Source organism: Lepisosteus oculatus, unplaced genomic scaffold, assembly GCF_040954835.1.
Source record: "Lepisosteus oculatus isolate fLepOcu1 unplaced genomic scaffold, fLepOcu1.hap2 HAP2_SCAFFOLD_89, whole genome shotgun sequence".
In the NCBI taxonomy this organism is placed as follows: Eukaryota; Metazoa; Chordata; class Actinopteri; order Semionotiformes; family Lepisosteidae; genus Lepisosteus; species Lepisosteus oculatus.
In genome coordinates, this window is record NW_027168427.1 from 46,627 (window position 1) to 61,817 (window position 15,191).

Sequence of the window (15,191 nt, forward strand, 5' to 3'; positions counted from 1 at the left end):
CGTCTGTACCTTACTGAATGTCTGTCTTCATATGTTCGTATATGTGACCTGAGATCTGCACATACTGGCCTACTGCAAATACCACATGTGAAATGCAGAAAGAGTGGCGAGGCTGCTTTTTGTTTTTATGCTTCCAAATTATGAAACTCACTTCCACTTTTTATTAGGCAGTCAAGCTCGGTACATTTTTTTAAAAAACATTTGAAAATGTTGCTTTTAGTTAAAGTGGTTCTTTGTTCTTTCTATTTCTGTTTCTTTTTTTAGTTCTCTTTAATTGTTCTTATTTTATTACGACTTTCCTAATTTTTATTTATTTAATTGACATGTATGTTGCTTTACTGTATTGCTGTATTTTCCTTTACAACTGAAAGTATATCTCTCAATTTTAATATTTTATTTTTACGCTTGCTTTTTAAAGCACCAAAGCACTATTTGTATGAAAGGTGCTCTATAGATAAAGTTTATCATTATTATTTTTAATATTATTATTATACTTTGTTACATTTTTGGTTAGGACAAAGATTCTAGTAGAGGTGGCCTCTTTTACCCCGTTCCAAAAAATTGGAAAACTACCTTCAGAATACACTGACAATGACCATCTACTGTCTCCTCTAACTGTGTATTGTCATCATGCATATTTTGTGTATTATTTATTGTAGTTGGTTTTGCCATTCTGTAAAGGAGCCACCTTTCAAGGCACTATATAAAATAATGTTTGTTATTATTATTTACATTTTTCATCGTTAAATCTGGCGAAGAGTCTTAAGAGAATATCAAAGAACACGTTGCTCTTACCTTTCCATTCCAAGAAATGCCCTCAGCTCGGATTGCAGAGATTGACCTCTCTGTCTCAAATTCTGAGAAACATAGACTCGATTGAAAAATGACCATTTCCTAAGATTCACATAACATCACCAGTCAACATTTGCCACTTGACATCAATAGAAACCATAGAGTACATGACATTTCCAATCAGTTTTCTTTCAAGGTACAATACCAATCGCCTTGCTAGAAGAGTTATACTGCGGTAGATAAATATTACAAATGTCAGATGCACGCAGAGTTGTTTGGATTACTATGAAAAGATTGGCAAATATATTTATGTTCATTATATTTCTTGGAGTGACCGAGCTAAAGAGAAAAAAATACTTACCTTTATCTCTGCAGACAGGATCGCAAGGGATTCCCTTATACTGGGTTCCTATGTAACAAATAATACATTATTCAAAAAACATGATATTTCTCTGTCCATTGGCAGCATGATTGTTTATCATTACAGTTTTAGTTAGCTTTAATTTTGTAAACCCCAAGTAAACATAGTTTGTGCCTTTCTCTGAACTTTTTGGCATTTCAATTCAGTTGTTTGTAAGCTTATTTTACAGTTGCTAGGTTGATGAAGTTCCTGAACTGTGCAGTATTTCTTTTGGGTTTGGTGCGAATCATATTCTAGCGGTTGGGGGAAAAAAGCACAGGTGCCATCCCACCATTAAACCCTGAAACTTACCTTAGCCGATTCTTCAACTAAACCAGACATGTTAACTAAGTGTTAGAGTATGTTTCAAAGTGTGTATTTTAGCAAACACAACTGAAGTTCTGTTGTCTCCTTGGAGACACCTGGAACTGGTGTGATGCTGGTTCTATGACATCATTCGTTCTAAATGTAAATGCAGGTATTGGCACAACATAGTAAATTGATGTAAAGTTATGGATCCATTTATGATTTTCACTCAGTTTGAAAGAGTTCCTGTCGTGTGGTTAAACTTTGTGTTACGGAGGGTTAACTGGGGTTCTGGCTACTAGTTAGGCTTGGTCATTCAGTCATCTGGTTCATGAAATAGGAAGCTAAGAGATCTGTGTTTTAGTTTTACTGTTTGTTTTTGTTCCATAGAATAAGAAATGTTTCATTAATATTAGTAATAGAGTAGCTGTTTCTCTAAACAGTGTGTGTCAGTTTGCACTGCAGGTGTGCCAGGTAGAGACCATTTAAGAACCCAAAAATATGCTGTCATTTACTGCCGTGGCTAATTTCTGTTAACCTTGTCTCTCACTCACTTTGATGAGCAAAATGTTCATACATAAAGCATACATTTCTGATTGGTCAGAAGAAGCTTCTTAACATATAAGGTATAAAGAACGTCAGAAAGTTAGGCACTTAGGTCAGCCTTAGGCAGTTAACCAAGACCATAATCCGATAAGAAGCTATTCCCTTTCATGTTGCTAAATGACATGTAGGATACATGAGTTACACCTCCACTTAAGAGACCTTAAAGAGACCTTGGCCAGCCAGGAGTGTGGAAAACCGTAAAACAGTTCTTGAGGACCTAATTGTTAACTCTTAACAGGCAAAGGTTCCTTCAGTCCTATGAGAAATATTTTAGAATTGAACTAAAGTGTGTTTCCGATACAGGAGCATATGTCTGTCAGGGCCTGTTGGAGAGGCCCTGGATGAGAACCCCTGGCTGCAGTTCCACATCCCCCTGAAAGTAAATAGAGCCATAAGCACTGAGCTAAGGACACTGCTCCAGGACATGCTGGCTGTCGATCCTGACCAGCGACCAGGAGCCATCCAGCAGAAGAAGCAAGTCAGGCAAGCCATGGCACGAGAGAAAACATCTTTGTAGTGACTGATAGCAAGATGTCCGTGACCAAGGGCAATTCGTCTGAGTAAAGTCTGATTTCATTTTTATGTCCCGAAAGGCCACTGCCTTTGTGCTGTAGATTTCTGATTTAGACGGGCATTTCTATGGACAACTTTGACTTTTCTGTGGGTCCAATGAAAATAAGTTTTTTAACTTATTCTTTGTTACAGTTTTCGAAAGTTTAAAGACATTCACTGAGTTGACGATAAAGGAAAAGTTTCATCTTTCACCTCTTGGAAGGTAGGCCGGTCAGAGGTACAATATATGTCTTCATGTCTTCATCCTCCATGTTTGTAACTACAGGTTTCACAGTGTTGAGCTAAGACACAAAAACACCTACAAATGGCAGATCCAAATGTATAAACCTGGGCTGAAAAAGTGTGTACAGTATATACTCTGTGTAGGTCTGATAAAAGTATTCGAGTCAAAGTGTCATATGGATACAAATTCTCATGATTTTGTATTGTGTGTTTTTTCTCTGTTCTGCTTTATTGAAAGAAATCAGATGCTCTTCCTGAAACTTACCTTAGCTGATTCTTCAGCTCAACCAGACAGACTTCTGAAATTCTCAAATATTATCAAATCTTGTTGGTGCAGAGGTGGTGGAGCCCATTACCAACAGACTCACAGCTGAAATTGCTGTGAAAAGGGCTTCTACCAAATATTAACATGTGGGTGAAAATGTATACAATTGTAATATTTCCTTTTTTCCCTTTGAAAGTATAACATATGTGGTGTGAGAAAGAGGTCCTCATTTAATTGCATGAAACTCTGGCACTGGCGCAACAAACTGAACAAAGTTCAAGGGGGTATACGCTTTCTGTAGACCCTTTATTTCCCCTTTTTCCATACTCTAAGAAATGATTTGGGAAACCTGTGGGACACTGGAGGTCATTATACATGAGCCTCTTTCTGCACCTTTTAAGCCATTGAAACCTAGTTGCCTTGTTACAAGGTCTAATATTACAGTAGGTGTGGTTTCCTTCTCCTAATTTCTGAGAATGATCAAATTGGGGAATAAGTTGTAGGGAATACCACTCTTGCACTTCTAAGAAAAGACTATCTCAAATGAAACTCGCTATAGAAAGACATCTTGTTGAAAAATTCTTTATTTTTTGTCATTTCTAAAGAAAAAACATTCATCAAGTCCTTCACAAATGTTTTGTTTGTGACTTTCTCTGTTGTTCCCTTTCACACTCAACTGAACTATGTGTTATGTCTTGTAAACGTAATCAAACATTTCACTTAGTTGTGTGGGTTAACACAAACCCATATTGTATGAAACATTCAGTTTTTCATTCAAGTTTTTTCTAACAATTGCATCCATGCTAGGACTACAGTAAACAACACTTTTTACTAAAGTAAATGAAATTGTTCATTAAACAAGACACATTGTTTTAAATGTATGCAATACGACGACACTAAAAACAACACTGAAACTTTTCATTGAAATACTGGACGAGATTGTGCATATTCAATGGATTTCTCCTGGTGCTTTTTTTCATCAGTCTTTTCATATTCTTGTTCTCTACTCAGGTGTCTCCTGTTCCTTTGGTGATGTCTGCTGTACACACATGGTATCATACACTTGAGCAAGGTGTGATACCACCGTTTGTTCTTCTCCTAAAATAAAGATGAACATTGACAAAAGTCAGAAGCACTCTTTTCTTTGACAGACAAACCAAACAATGCAAGAATAACCATACTCTCTGTTCCTTACTCATTTCTACCTACCTGTTTGACCACTTTGTCTGCTTCAGTCAGGACAGGGTGCTGGGGCTGACTCTGAGCAATCTGAGAAGAGCTCTCTGTGATCTTCTCCCCTACAGTGGCTACATTGTACTCTGTTTGAAATCCAGGTATCGCCTCCGGTAAGTTCCTCGGTCCTTTTTGGGACTTGAAAGGGTAGAATCATTTTGTGACTACATTTCCTTGTCATGCACTGATATGTTCTGGTTTGTGTTCGATTACTGCAGGCGTTCAAGTACTTTCTTTTTGTTCCAGATTGGCAGTGTTTGAGATGGTAGGAACTTGTCATATTCTCAACTCTGAATGCTCTGTAAACATACTATTTTAGCAATTCTTAGAAATCTGAAAGCAGTGTTACCTGTATCATTTTTTGTCTTGGTAGTAGTATTGCAGCTCCAACATCAGCACTTAAATAATGGTTTGTGATGTTACTTGTCCTTGGAGTTAGTATACTCCTGAGAAGTCAAGAGAAATCTTACGTAAGCATTAATTATGTTTCACTTTTGAAAGCAAAGTACGTGTCAAGTACTTTGAAGGCATTTGTTGATACTTTTAAGCACTTTCGTTGATTATTATTATCCTTCAATTAGTTATTACAAGTCCAACATTCTCTACATGATCTCACTCCATATTCAGAATGTGGGAATACAATTGTTTTAAGGAAATGCCACTGAATAGATAGTAGCTGCACTCTACAAAGATGAATTTGCTAATTAATCAGTCAGGGACACAGCTTATACTTCAGTAGTCTTAGATCATGTAATGATGATTATTGTACTTTATAACTAGCAAAATCCCCATATCCTGTTCATTGCCCCTTTTTCAGTTATGTGGATTGACTTATCCCTGAAGTGGTTAATTCTCACCTTGACATCTCATAGAACAACTGAATCTCTACCAAGGGTGAATGTGTCCTTCCTCTTAATGTCTAAAAGAAAAGGTTAAAATTCATTGAAGCAAAATGCAACAACCCAAAATGTTGGGGAGGTCGTTTCCACAGTTATTTCATATGACAGTGCTTGGAGTGAAACTACATGACCATGGTGAAGAAGAAAAAACACTTTACCTTGTTCCTCCTGACTGATGTCCTTATGCGTGTTTTGCACAGTTGAGCGTTTTGTGTCTTGTCGTCTGTGTAGGCAACAGCCCTCTTCCCTGGGATAGAACTAGATGATATTTAGACAAGTTAATTTGACTTCTCCATTGCTCACATTGATGTGGATATGATTATAATGCTCTGTTTTGTGGGCTTCCCAAGAAAACAATAAATCCCTTACTACTTGTTCGAAATGCAGTAGCACAGATCCTAACAAATACAAGAAAGAGAATATCATTCCTGTTTTGAAAAAACTTCACTGGTCACCTGTATTATCTAGGATAAATTTGAAAGTTCTTTTACTTGTTTTTAAAGCTTTAAGCGACCTAGCACGTCTGTACCTTACTGAATGTCTGTCTTCATATGTTCCTATACGTGACCTGAGATCTGCACATACTGGCCTACTGCAAATACCACATGTGAAATACAGAAAGAGTGGAGAGGCTGCTTTTTGTTTTTATGCTTCTAAATTATGAAACTCACTTCCACTTTTTATTAGGCAGTCAAGCTCGGTACATTGTTTTAAAAAACAGTTGAAAATGTTGCTTTTAGTTAAAGTGGTTCTTTGTTCTTTCTATTTCTGTTTCTTTTTTTAGTTCTCTTTAATTGTTCTTATTTTATTACGACTTTCCTAATTTTTATTTATTTAATTGACATGTATGTTGCTTTACTGTATTGCTGTATTTTCCTTTACAACTGAAAGTATATCTCTCAATTTTAATATTTTATTTTTACGCTTGGTTTTTAAAGCACCAAAGCACTATTTGTATGAAAGGTGCTCTATAGATAAAGTTTATTATTATTATTTTTAATATTATTATTATACTTTGTTACATTTTTGGTTAGGACAAAGATTCTAGTAGAGGTGGCCTCTTTTACCCCGTTCCAAAAAATTGGAAAACTACCTTCAGAATACACTGACAATGACCATCTACTGTCTCCTCTAACTGTGTATTGTCATCATGCATATCTTGTGTATTATTTATTGTAGTTGGTTTTGTCATTCTGTAAAGAAGCCACCTTTCAAGGCACTATATAAAATAATGTTTGTTATTATTATTTACATTTTTCATCGATAAATCTGGCGAAGAGTCTTAAGAGAATATCAAAGAACATGTTGCTCTTACCTTTCCATTCCAAGAAATGCCCTCAGCTCGGATTGCAGAGATTGACCTCTCTGTCTCAAATTCTGAGAAACATAGACTCGATTGAAAAATGACCATTTCCTAAGATTCACATAACATCACCAGTCAACATTTGCCACTTGACATCAATAGAAACCATAGAGTACATGACATTTCCAATCAGTTTTCTTTCAAGGTACAATACCAATCGCCTTGCTAGAAGAGTTATACTGCGGTAGATAAATATTACAAATGTCAGATGCACGCAGAGTTGTTTGGATTACTATGAAAAGATTGGCAAATATATTTATGTTCATTATATTTCTTGGAGTGACCGAGCTAAAGAGAAAACAATACTAACCTTTATCTCTGCAGACAGGATCGCAAGGGATTCCCTTATACTGGGTTCCTATGTAACAAATAATACATTATTCAAAAAACATGATATTTCTCTGTCCATTGGCAGCATGATTGTTTATCATAACAGTTTTAGTTAGCTTTAATTTTGTAAACCCCAAGTAAACATAGTTTGTGCCTTTCTCTGAACTTTTTGGCATTTCAATTCAGTTGTTTGTAAGCTTATTTTACAGTTGCTAGGTTGATGAAGTTCCTGAACTGTGCAGTATTTCTTTTGGGTTTGGTGCGAATCATATTCTAGCGGTTGGGGGAAAAAAGCACAGGTGCCATCCCACCATTAAACCCTGAAACTTACCTTAGCCGATTCTTCAACTAAACCAGACATGTTAACTAAGTGTTAGAGTATGTTTCAAAGTGTGTATTTTAGCAAACACAACTGAAGTTCTGTTGTCTCCTTGGAGACACCTGGAACTGGTGTGATGCTGGTTCTATGACATCATTCGTTCTAAATGTAAATGCAGGTATTGGCACAACATAGTAAATTGATGTAAAGTTATGGATCCATTTATGATTTTCACTCAGTTTGAAAGAGTTCCTGTCGTGTGGTTAAACTTTGTGTTACGGAGGGTTAACTGGGGTTCTGGCTACTAGTTAGGCTTGGTCATTCAGTCATCTGGTTCATGAAATAGGAAGCTAAGAGATCTGTGTTTTAGTTTTACTGTTTGTTTTTGTTCCATAGAATAAGAAATGTTTCATTAATATTAGTAATAGAGTAGCTGTTTCTCTAAACAGTGTGTGTCAGTTTGCACTGCAGGTGTGCCAGGTAGAGACCATTTAAGAACCCAAAAATATGCTGTCATTTACTGCCGTGGCTAATTTCTGTTAACCTTGTCTCTCACTCACTTTGATGAGCAAAATGTTCATACATAAAGCATACATTTCTGATTGGTCAGAAGAAGCTTCTTAACATATAAGGTATAAAGAACGTCAGAAAGTTAGGCACTTAGGTCAGCCTTAGGCAGTTAACCAAGACCATAATCCGATAAGAAGCTATTCCCTTTCATGTTGCTAAATGACATGTAGGATACATGAGTTACACCTCCACTTAAGAGACCTTAAAGAGACCTTGGCCAGCCAGGAGTGTGGAAAACCGTAAAACAGTTCTTGAGGACCTAATTGTTAACTCTTAACAGGCAAAGGTTCCTTCAGTCCTATGAGAAATATTTTAGAATTGAACTAAAGTGTGTTTCCGATACAGGAGCATATGTCTGTCAGGGCCTGTTGGAGAGGCCCTGGATGAGAACCCCTGGCTGCAGTTCCACATCCCCCTGAAAGTAAATAGAGCCATAAGCACTGAGCTAAGGACACTGCTCCAGGACATGCTGGCTGTCGATCCTGACCAGCGACCAGGAGCCATCCAGCAGAAGAAGCAAGTCAGGCAAGCCATGGCACGAGAGAAAACATCTTTGTAGTGACTGATAGCAAGATGTCCGTGACCAAGGGCAATTCGTCTGAGTAAAGTCTGATTTCATTTTTATGTCCCGAAAGGCCACTGCCTTTGTGCTGTAGATTTCTGATTTAGACGGGCATTTCTATGGACAACTTTGACTTTTCTGTGGGTCCAATGAAAATAAGTTTTTTAACTTATTCTTTGTTACAGTTTTCGAAAGTTTAAAGACATTCACTGAGTTGACGATAAAGGAAAAGTTTCATCTTTCACCTCTTGGAAGGTAGGCCGGTCAGAGGTACAATATATGTCTTCATGTCTTCATCCTCCATGTTTGTAACTACAGGTTTCACAGTGTTGAGCTAAGACACAAAAACACCTTCAAATGGCAGATCCAAATGTATAAACCTGGGCTGAAAAAGTGTGTACAGTATATACTCTGTGTAGGTCTGATAAAAGTATTCGAGTCAAAGTGTCATATGGATACAAATTCTCATGATTTTGTATTGTGTGTTTTTTCTCTGTTCTGCTTTATTGAAAGAAATCAGATGCTCTTCCTGAAACTTACCTTAGCTGATTCTTCAGCTAAACCAGACAGACTTCTGAAATTCTCAAATATTATCAAATCTTGTTGGTGCAGAGGTGGTGGAGCCCATTACCAACAGACTCACAGCTGAAATTGCTGTGAAAAGGGCTTCTACCAAATATTAACATGTGGGTGAAAATGTATACAATTGTAATATTTCCTTTTTTCCCTTTGAAAGTATAACATATGTGGTGTGAGAAAGAGGTCCTCATTTAATTGCATGAAACTCTGGCACTGGCGCAACAAACTGAACAAAGTTCAAGGGGGTATACGCTTTCTGTAGACACTTTATTTCCTCTTTTTCCATACTCTAAGAAATGATTTGGGAAACCTGTGGGACACTGGAGGTCATTATACATGAGCCTCTTTCTGCACCTTTTAAGCCATTGAAACCTAGTTGCCTTGTTACAAGGTCTAATATTACAGTAGGTGTGGTTTCTGTCTCCTAATTTCTGAGAATGATCAAATTGGGGAATAAGTTGTAGGGAATACCACTCTTGCACTTCTAAGAAAAGACTATCTCAAATGAAACTCGCTATAGAAAGACATGTTGTTGAAAAATTCTTTATTTTTTGTCATTTCTAAAGAAAAAACATTCATCAAGTCCTTCACAAATGTTTTGTTTGTGACTTTCTCTGTTGTTCCCTTTCACACTCAACTGAACTATGTGTTATGTCTTGTAAACGTAATCAAACATTTCACTTAGGTGTGTGGGTTAACACAAACCCATATTGTATGAAACATTCAGTTTTTCATTCAAGTTTTTTCTAACAATTGCATCCATGCTAGGACTACAGTAAACAACACTTTTTACTAAAGTAAATCAAATTGTTCATTAAACAAGACACATTGTTTTAAATGTATGCAATACGACGACACTAAAAACAACACTGAAACTTTTCATTGAAATACTGGACGAGATTGTGCATATTCAATGGATTTCTCCTGGTGCTTTTTTTCATCAGTCTTTTCATATTCTTGTTCTCTACTCAGGTGTCTCCTGTTCCTTTGGTGATGTCTGCTGTACACACATGGTATCATACACTTGAGCAAGGTGTGATACCACCGTTTGTTCTTCTCCTAAAATAAAGATGAACATTGACAAAAGTCAGAAGCACTCTTTTCTTTGACAGACGAACAAAACAATGCAAGAATAACCATACTCTCTGTTCCTTACTCATTTCTGCCTGCCTGTTTGACCACTTTGTCTGCTTCAGTCAGGACAGGGTGCTGGGGCTGACTCTGAGCAATCTGAGAAGAGCTCTCTGTGATCTTCTCCCCTACAGTGGCTACATTGTACTCTGTTTGAAATCCAGGTATCGCCTCCGGTAAGTTCCTCGGTCCTTTTTGGGACTTGAAAGGGTAGAATCATTTTGTGACTACATTTCCTTGTCATGCACTGATATGTTCTGGTTTGTGTTCGATTACTGCAGGCGTTCAAGTACTTTCTTTTTGTTCTAGATTGGCAGTGTTTGAGATGGTAGGAACTTGTCATATTCTCAACTCTGAATGCTCTGTAAACATACTATTTTAGCAATTCTTAGAAATCTGAAAGCAGTGTTACCTGTATCATTTTTTGTCTTGGTAGTAGTATTGCAGCTCCAACATCAGCACTTAAATAATGGTTTGTGATGTTACTTGTCCTTGGAGTTAGTATACTCCTGAGAAGTCAAGAGAAATCTTACGTAAGCATTAATTATGTTTCACTTTTGAAAGCAAAGTACGTGTCAAGTACTTTGAAGGCATTTGTTGATACTTTTAAGCACTTTCGTTGATTGTTATTATCCTTCAATTAGTTATTACAAGTCCAACATTCTCTACATGATCTCACTCCATATTCAGAATGTGGGAATACAATTGTTTTAAGGAAATGCCACTGAATAGATAGTAGCTGCACTCTACAAAGATGAATTTGCTAATTAATCAGTCAGGGACACAGCTTATACTTCAGTAGTCTTAGATCATGTAATGATGATTATTGTACTTTATAACTAGCAAAATCCCCATATCCTGTTCATTGCCCCTTTTTCAGTTATGTGGATTGACTTATCCCTGAAGTGGTTAATTCTCACCTTGACATCTCATAGAACAACTGAATCTCTACCAAGGGTGAATGTGTCCTTCCTCTTAATGTCTAAAAGAAAAGGTTAAAATTCATTGAAGCAAAATGCAACAGCCCAAAATGTTGGGGAGGTCGTTTCCACAGTTATTTCATATGACAGTGCTTGGAGTGAAACTACATGACCATGGTGAAGAAGAAAAAACACTTTACCTTGTTCCTCCTGACTGATGTCCTTATGCGTGTTTTGCACAGTTGAGCGTTTTGTGTCTTGTCGTCTGTGTAGGCAACAGCCCTCTTCCCTAGGATAGAACTAGATTATATTTAGACACGTTAATTTGACTTCTCCATTGCTCACATTGATGTGGATATGATTATAATGCTCTGTTTTGTGGGCTTCCCAAGAAAACAATAAATCCCTTACTACTTGTTCGAAATGCAGTAGCACAGATCCTAACAAATACAAGAAAGAGAATATCATTCCTGTTTTGAAAAAACTTCACTGGTCACCTGTATTATCTAGGATAAATTTGAAAGTTCTTTTACTTGTTTTTAAAGCTTTAAGCGACCTAGCACGTCTGTACCTTACTGAATGTCTGTCTTCATATGTTCCTATACGTGACCTGAGATCTGCACATACTGGCCTACTGCAAATACCACATGTGAAATGCAGAAAGAGTGGAGAGGCTGCTTTTTGTTTTTATGCTTCTAAATTATGAAACTCACTTCCACTTTTTATTAGGCAGTCAAGCTCGGAACATTGTTTTAAAAAACATTTGAAAATGTTGCTTTTAGTTAAAGTGGTTCTTTGTTCTTTCTATTTCTGTTTCTTTTTTTAGTTCTCTTTAATCGTTCTTATTTTATTACGACTTTCCTAATTTTTATTTATTTAATTGACATGTATGTTGCTTTACTGTTGAAGAAAGATGTGAAGACGGGGGTTTGTATTTAATCTTTTCTGTAGGGGGTTTAGACTTCCAAGTCACAAGCAGGGGTTTATGGCAGGAAAGGGGGTTAACTGATAAGGAGTGCAGATGCCAGCTAGGAACCCCCCTGGGTGTAATGTTAAACTGACCATTTGCCCAGAACATCGTAAACTGGCCAAATACCATGAACCCCCCTCTTTACCATCATACCGAGTGACGTCAGAAACGGAGAAGAAAACACTATATAACCCAAAAGTTTGTAACAGTACGTTGAACAATACTTCGGTTTTGTTGTTTCTTGCGGGAAACAAGACTTCGGCTTTATTGTTCCTTGCATGCAATAAACTCATCTGTTTCACTTCATCTCGGGATCAAGAACCTTATTTCTTCTGTTACAACAAATTTGGCGTAGTCGGCGGATGCTCCAGAAGGCGCAGAACTTCCCATCGGCAGGAGAGACGGTCAGTGCGCACATAACTAAGAGGTAAGGACTCCTCTTTTATTTAAAAGTCCCGACTCTCTCTGACCGATTGGGAAATCTCTGCTCCCTGCGAGAATCGCCCGAGATGACGGAGTAAACGTGAGTTTCTGAATTCCTCTGGCCCGGGGAAGGCACCGGTGTATGTAATGGGTTGTTTGCTGTAAGCCCAGAATTTGGTCTGGCAGGGGTTCCGCGGTATTGTGTACAGGCGTTCGAAGCTGGTGTATGCCTTAATTGCGCGTGGAGTTTTGAACGGGTTTTGGACCCTTACCGTGAAGTCAGGACTGGTGTGGGTCTTAATTGCACCCGGAGTTCTGAAGCTCAGAACTGGTTTGGGTCTTAATTGCACCCGGAGTTCTGAGGCTCTGAATCGGTGTGGGCCTTAATTGCGCCCGGGGTTCTAGAGCAAGTGGTGCATTAAATGCACGTAGTTCAGGACTGGTGTGGGTCTTAGTTGCACCCGGAGTTCTGAAGGTCAGAACTGGTGTGGGTCTTAATTGCACCCGGAGTTCTGTGGCTCGGGATCGGTGTGGGCCTTAATTGCGCCCGGGGTTCTGGAGCTGAGTGGTGCATTAAATGCACGTATAATCCAGGATTGGTGTGGGCTTTAATTACGCCCGGGGTCCTGAGATTAGCTACGCCTTGATCGTGCACAGATTGGCGTGGCGTGGTTTTTTTTTTGTTTTAAAGGAAGCAGGAGTGGAGGAGATATATGTATGTATGTTTTTGGTGTTTTCCTTGTTTGTGAAATACATATACACACGCACGACACTAACATAAACACACCTCATAATAAAAGAGCAAAGCATTAAGTAGCAGGATTTAAAGGACGTTGAGACCCGAGAATCGCCCTGATTGAGCTCAGTGCGTAAGTCCACCCCGGGGCAAAAGCAGCGATGCTGGCGTTCTGGGGATGGTGAATTACTGATCAAGAAAGGGGGTTTTCGAGGTCTCGTTTCTTACCTGTGAACAGTGCGGTGTAAATCCTCTCTAAAGTCTCTGAGAGGTATTTAGATCCGGAGGTAACAGACGCCCTTGGCTGAATGAGTGCAGTAATGCACAGGTTTTTCCAAGTGAAAACATCCCCCTACTGAATGAGCTGTTACCTCACACACGACAAAAGTAAATCTTAAAGAGACTGAACATGTGCGCTAACTGATGGTTTGAGAAAGTGGTGGAAGGGTCCGTTTAAATATCGGAAAAGTGTAAGTTGACGGAAAAGAAGGAGAAAAATATGGAAAAAGCTGAGCTTGTCAGAGGGAATTTGGGGCGAAGACGCCTGGAAAGAAAGCATATATGAGTATTGATTGGCAAAAGCACAAGCATGTAGCTCCCACCCTGGTGCACGGCCGGCACCAGTAGTGGCAGATACATGACGAAAAAGAAAGAAATTGGGATGTGACTTAAAAGTGTGTTTACGGGGAAAATAAAAACCCGGAAAAAAAAATATATACTTTACTCACTACGAAAGAGTATAGGAAAAAAAAGCTAAAAGAGGCAGTACAGGAGAGTGAGAAACGAATTAGGAATTAACTCCTGGTCACGCTGCACTGGTAAATGTGCTGCAGCCAGCGACTAAGTTATGTCCTGCTCTCCCACAGGGGAACAAACAGGCAGGAAACGAAAATAATTGGGATCAATTCCCTCAGTGGCCATATGGAGAAGGGGGGTCTGATTGGGATAACACTTGGTATGAGTGTGATAAAAACGGATCAGGGTCTCCCCTGTTAGAGGGAGGGCGCCCGCAGGTCTGTACTCTCACTCGAAGTGGGAAAGGACTTGATGTAGCAGGGGCTGGCGCCGTTGATGACAGTGCCACTCTAACACTGTCTCGCACCCCGTCGAGGGGGTCTGCAATCGCACCTACCTTCCCTGATTTCCCCCATACGATCAAATCCAAAACCGTAAGATATTGACCGGTGGGCTAAAGTACCGCACCCGAAATTAGAAATGCAGCGAACCTGGAGTGCGCTTCAGGAATTAAAAGGATTCATGTAAAAGTAAAACAAGAATATAGCACATTGTATTACGAAGAGAAAAATATATTCTCGATGTGTATGTGTGTTTTATGAATTTGTGTGCCGGCATGTATGTGTGTAACTGTGAGTTTTGGTCTACTAAATGACGGTGTGAGTGTGTTTAGCCAGCGGGACTGGCTAGAGACGTAACTAAAGAGACTTGACGAAAATCAACTTAAGGAGATTGGAAAATATAAGAGCGTATAAGTACAGTACAGGTGGACGTAAAAGTAGTTAAACAGTTTTTGTATTATTATAAATTATTATAAATTGTAATTTATACAATTAGTTGTAATAGTGGAAACAATTTGGTTTTATTCGAATGTCTCGAGACCAGACATGCTGAAACGCTGTAGGTTTAGAATCGAGACTGGGGAGAATAACGTCTTGTGAGAAAATCTGTTTACCTAACGATTAGATCCTGTAAATCCCTTGTAGCCTCCCTAAGTCTGTCCCAGTCCAGTGGATAAAAATGTACTGTTAATGGAGTGGTGGTTTCTCTGTTAGGGGATACTGGAGCACTACTGTCATGCTTGTTTCACTCCTCTGTTCAACAGTGTACTATAGAGCAATGTATATGGGAAGATGGCAGGAGGCCACAGGAGTATTGGGACAGCAAGTTTTACTTGCCGAGTACCAGATTTTAATGGGTGGTTTGATCCCAGATCTATTGGGTTGAAATATTATGCATTACAAAGAATGACTATGC

General features: G+C 38.5%; 2 long non-coding RNA genes across 2 annotated transcripts; both read right to left on the reverse strand.

The window, feature by feature from the left end:
- Positions 1 to 4,378: 4,378 nt before the first annotated feature.
- LOC138236454 (uncharacterized) lies at positions 4,379 to 5,313 on the reverse strand. Its single transcript, XR_011188639.1, has 3 exons — positions 5,255 to 5,313; positions 4,747 to 4,843; positions 4,379 to 4,535 (listed from the first exon to the last, which is right to left on the reverse strand). It is a non-coding gene; the product is annotated as an uncharacterized lncRNA (long non-coding RNA).
- Positions 5,314 to 10,265: 4,952 nt separating this feature from the next.
- LOC138236450 (uncharacterized) lies at positions 10,266 to 11,129 on the reverse strand. Its single transcript, XR_011188635.1, has 3 exons — positions 11,071 to 11,129; positions 10,563 to 10,659; positions 10,266 to 10,351 (listed from the first exon to the last, which is right to left on the reverse strand). It is a non-coding gene; the product is annotated as an uncharacterized lncRNA (long non-coding RNA).
- Between the last annotated feature and the right edge of the window lie 4,062 nt (positions 11,130 to 15,191).